The sequence below is a fragment of the Quercus robur genome, chromosome 2 (assembly GCF_932294415.1).
Source record: "Quercus robur chromosome 2, dhQueRobu3.1, whole genome shotgun sequence".
NCBI lineage: Eukaryota > Viridiplantae > Streptophyta > Magnoliopsida > Fagales > Fagaceae > Quercus > Quercus robur.
The window spans coordinates 42,713,054-42,718,763 of NC_065535.1; positions in this window are offsets into that span (position 1 = coordinate 42,713,054).

Below are 5,710 nucleotides of genomic sequence, written 5' to 3' on the forward strand. Positions count from 1 at the left end.
CCGTTTGTACACGACTTGGGCTAGAAAATTTTGTAAAAAATTTAATAAAAAAATTTCAAAAATTAAAAAACATCATTCCGGCATTATTTCTATCAAAACGGAGATGAGATAGGCTGAGAAAGAGAGAAAAAAAAATTAATTCCCGAATTCCGTTCCTACCAGACCCGGGCTAGAAAATTCCAAAAAAAATAGCAAAAAAATTGAAGAAATTAAAAAACATAATTCTGGCGTTATTTCTATCAAAACCGGGATGACATAGGCCGATAAAGAGGGAAAAAAAATTTAGTCTCGAATTCTGTTCCTACCCGTCCCGGGCTTAAAAATTTCCAAAAAAAAATAGCAAAAAAATTCAATAAATTAAAACACATCATCGCGGCATTATTTCCATCCAACTCGGAGTAGATAGGCAGAGAAAGTGAGAAAAAAATTTTAGTTCCGAATTCCGTTCCTACCTGACCAAGGTAAGAAAATTCGAAAAAAAAATAGCAAAAAATTCAACAATTTTAGAAACATCATTCCGGCATTATCTATATCCAAACCAGGATGAGATAGGCCGAGAAAGTGAGAAATAAATTTTAGTCCCGAATTCCGTTCCTTCCGGACCCGGGCTAGAAAATTCCAAAAAACATAGCAAAAAAATTCAAAAAATTAGAACTCATCATTCCGGCATTCTTTCTATCCAAACCGGGATGAGATAGGCCAAGAAAGGGAATAACATTTTAGTCCCGAATTCTGTTTCTCCCCGACCTAGGCTAGAAAATTCCAATAAAAATGGCAAAAAACTTCAAAATATTAAAATAAAAAAAAAAAAAAAAAACATCATTCTGGCGTTATATGTATTCAAACCGGGATGAGATAGGCTGAGAAAGTGAGAAAAAAATTTTAGTCCCGAATTCCGTTCCTAATTGACTTGGGCAAGAAAATTCAAAAGAAAACAAATAAAAAAAGTTCAAAAAATTTTCTAAAAAAAAATTCCAGCAGTATTTCTATCCAATCCGGGAGGAAATAAGCCAAGGAAGAAAAAAAAAATTTAGTCCCGAATTCCGTTCCTATTCGACCCGGGCTAGAAAATTCCAAAAAAAATAACGAAAAAATTCAAGAAATTAAAAAACATCATTACAGCATTATTTCTTTCCAAACCGGGATGAGATAGGCCGATAAAGAGAAAAAAAAAATTTAGTCTCAAATTCCGTTCCTACCTGACCTGGGTTGGAAAATTCCAAAAAAAAATAGCAAAAAAATTAAAACACATCATTTCGGCATTATTTCCATCCAAACCGGGACTAGATAGGCAGAGAAAGAGAGAAAAAAAAAATTTAGTCTCAAATTCTGTTCCTACCTGACCCGGGTAAGAAAATTCCAAAAAAAATAGCAAAAAATTCAAAAAATTAAAACACATCATTCCGACATTATTTCTATCCAAACTGGAATGAGAGAGGCCGAGAAAGAGAGAAAAATATTTTAGTCCCGAATTCCTTTCCCCCACGACATGGGCAAGAAAATTCAAAAAAAATAACAAATAAATTCAAAATATTAAAAAACATCATACCGGCATTATTTCTACCCAAACCGGGATGAGATAGGCCGAGAAAGTGAAAAACATTTAAGTCCCGAATTCTCTTTCTCCCCGACCCGGGATAGAAAATTCAAAAAAAAAAAAAGAAAAAAATTCAAAAAAATCATTCTGGCATTATCTGTATTCAAACCGGGATGAGATAGGGCGAGAAAGTGAGAAAAAAAATTTTAGTCCAGAATTCCATTCCTAATCGACCCGGGCAAGAAAATTCAAAAAAAAAAAGCAAAAAAATTAAAAAAATCATTTCGTAATTATTTCTATCCAATCCGGGGATGAAATAGGCCGAGAAAGAGAGAAAAAAATTTTAGTCCCGAATTCCATTCCTACCCGACCCAGGCCAGAAAATTCCAAAAAAAATGGCAAAAAAATTCAAAAAATTAAAACACATCATTCCAACTTTATTTCTATCCAAACCGGGATGAGAGAGGCCGAGAAAGAGAGAAAAATATTTTAGTCTCAAATTCTGTTCCTACCTGACCCGGGTAAGAAAATTCCAAAAAAAAAATAGAACAAAATTCAAAAAATTAAAACACATCATTCCGGCATTATTTCTATCCAAACTGGAATGAGAGAGGCCGAGAAAGAGAGAAAAATATTTTAGTCCCGAATTCCGTTCCCCCACGACCTGGGCAAGAAAATTCCAAAAAAAATAACAAATAAATTCAAAAAATTAAAAAACATCATACCGACATTATTTCTACCCAAACCGGGATGAGATAAGGCGAGAAAGTGAAAAACATTTAAGTCCCGAATTCTGTTTCTCACCGACCCGGGATAGAAAATTCAAAAAAGAAATAGTAAAAAAATTCAAAAACATCATTCTGGCATTATCTGTATTCAAACCGGGATAAGATAGGGAGAGAAAGTGAGAAAAAAAAATTTAGTCCAGAATTCCATTCCTAATCGACCCAGGCAAGAAAATTAAAAAAACAAAAAGCAAAAAAATTAAAAAAATCATTTCATAATTATTTCTATCCAATCCGAGGATGAAATAGGCCGAGAAAGAAAGAAAAAAATTTTAGTCTCGAATTCCATTCCTACCCGACCCTGGCCAGAAAATTCCAAAAAAAAATAGCAAAAAAATTCAAAAAATTAAAAAAACATCCTTCTGTTATTGTTTCTATCCAAACTGGGACGAGACCCCAAGAAAGAGAGGAAAAATACTTTAGTCTCGAATTCGGTTCCTACCCGAACCGGAATAGAAAATTCCAAAAAAAAATCAAAAAACTAAAACACATCATTCCGGCATTATTTCCATCCAAACCGGGAGTAGATAGGCAAAGAAAGAGAAAAAAAAAAAAATTAGTACTGAATTCCAAAAAAAAATAGCAAAAAAATTCAAAAAATTAAAACACATCATTCCAGCTTTATTTCTATCCAAACCGGGATGAGAGAGGCCGAGAAAGAGAAAAATATTTTAGTCCCGATTTCCGGTCCCACCCAACCTGGGCAAGAAAATTCCAAAAAAAATATCAAATAAAATCAAAAAATTAAAAAACATCATTCCGGCTTTATTTCTATCGAAACCGGGATGAGATAGGCCGAGAAAGAGGGAAAAAAATTTTAGTCCCGAATTCCATTCGTACATGAATTGGGCTAGAAAATTAAAAAAAAATAGTAAAAAAATTCCAAAAATTAAAAAACATTATTCCGGCATTATTTCTATCCAAACGGGGATGAGATAGGCCGAGAAAGAGAGAAAAAAAAATTTATTCCTGAATTCCGTTCCTACCAGACCCGGGCTAGAAATTCCAAAAAAAATAGCAAAAAAATTAAAGAAATTAAAAAACATAATTCTGGCATTATTTCTATCCAAACCGGGATGACATAGGCCGATAAAGAGGGAAAAAAAAAATTAGTCTCGAATTCCGTTCCTACCCGTCCCGAGCTAAAAAAATTCCAAAAAAAAAATAGCAAAAAAATTCAATAAATTAAAACACATCATCTCGGCATTATTTCCATCCAAGTCGGAGTAGATAGGCAGAGAAAGTGAGAAAAAAATTTTAGTTCTGAATTCCGTTCCTACCCGACCTAGGTAGGAAAATTCGAAAAAAAAATAGCAAACACTTAAAAAATTTTAGAAACATCATTCCGGAATATCTATATCCAAACCGGGATGAGATAGGCCAAGAAAGTGAGAAATAAATTTTAGTCCCGAATTCCGTTCCTTCCAGACCCGGGCTAGAAAATTCCAAAAAACATAGCAAAAAAATTCAAAAAATTAGAACTCATCATTCGGGCATTCTTTCTATCCAAACCAGTATGAGATAGGCCGAGATAGGGAATAATATTTTAGTCCCGAATTCCGTTTCTCCCCGACCCGGGCTAGAAAATTCCAAAAAAAATGGGAAAAAACTTCAAAAAATTAAAAAACATCATTCTGGCATTATCTGTATTCAAACCGGGATGAGATAGGCCAAGAAAGTGAGAAAAAAGTTTTAGTCCCGAATTCCGTTCCTAATCGACTTGGGCAAGAAAATTAAAAAATAAAATTAAAAAAAGTTCAAAAAATTTAAAAAAAAAAAAAAAAAAAAAAACATTCCGGCATTATTTCTATCCAATCCGGGGTGAAATAGGCCAAGGAAGGAAAAAAAAAAATTTAGTCCCGAATTCCGTTCCTACTCGACCCGGGCTAGAAAATTCCAAAACAAATAACGAAAAAATTCAAGAAATTAAAAAACATCATTACGGCATTATTTCTATCCAAACCGGGATGAGATAGGCCGATAAAGAGAGAGAAAAAAAAAAAAAAAAAAAAAAAAAAAAAATTAGTCTCGAATTCCGTTCCTACCTGACCTGGGCTAGAAAATTCCAAAACAAAATAGCAAAAAAATTCAAAAAATTAAAACACATCATTCCAGCATTATTTCCATCCAAACTGGGACTAGATAGGTAGAGAAAGAGAGAAAAAAATTTTAGTCTCAAATTCTGTTCCTACCTGACCCGGGTTAGAAAATTCCAAAAAAAATAGCAAAAAATTAAAACACATCATTCTGGCATTATTTCTATCCAAACTAGAATGAGAGAGGCCGAGAAAGAGAGAAAAATGTTTTAGTCCCGAATTCCGTTCCCCCACGACCGGGGCAAGAAAATTAAAAAAAAAATAACAAATAAATTCAAAAAATTAAAAAACAACATACCGGCATTATTTCTACCCAAACCGGGATGAGATAGGCCGAGAAAGTGAAAAACATTTAAGTCCCGAATTTCGTTTCTCCCCGACCCGGGATAGAAAATTCAAAAAAAAAATATCAAAAAAATTCAAAAACATAATTCTGGCATTATCTGTATTCAAACCGGGATGAGATAGGGCGAGAAAGTGAGAAAAAAAATTTAGTCCAGAATTCCATTCCTAATCGACCCGAGCAAGAAAATTCAAAAAAAAAAAGCAAAAAAATTTAAAAAATTAAAAAAAATCATTTCGGAATTATTTCTATCCAATCCGGAGATGAAATAGGCCGAGAAAGAGAAAAAAAAAAATTTTAGTCCCGAATTCCTTTCCTACCCGACCCAGGCTAGAAAATTCCAAAAAAAGACAATAAAAAAAATCAAAAAACTAAAACACATCATTCCAGTATTATTTCCATCGAAACCGGGAGTAGATAGGCAGAGAAAGAGAGAAAAAAATTTTAGTCCCGAATTCCGCTCCTACCCGACCCCGAGTAAGAAAATTAAAAAAAAAAATAGCACAAAAATTCAAAAAATTAAGACACATCATTCCGGCATTATTTCTTTCCAAACCAGGATGAGAAAGAATGAGAAAGACAGAAAAATATTTTTGTCCTGATTTCCGTTCCCACCCGACCTGGGCTAGAAAATTCCAAAAAAATAACAAATAAATTCAAAAAATTAAAAAACATCATACCGACTTTATTTCTATCGAAACTGAGATGAGATAGGCCAAGAAAGAGGTAAAAGAATTTTTGTCTCAAATTTCGTTCCTACACAACCTGAGCTAGAAAATTATAAAAAAAAAAAGCAGAAACATTCAAAAAAATTAAAAAACATCATTCCGGCGTTATTTCTATCCAAACGGGGATTAGATAGGACGAGAAAGAGAAGAAAAAAAATTTTAGTCCCGAATTCCGTTCCAACCCGACCCAAGATAGAAAATTCCAAAATTAATAGCAGAAA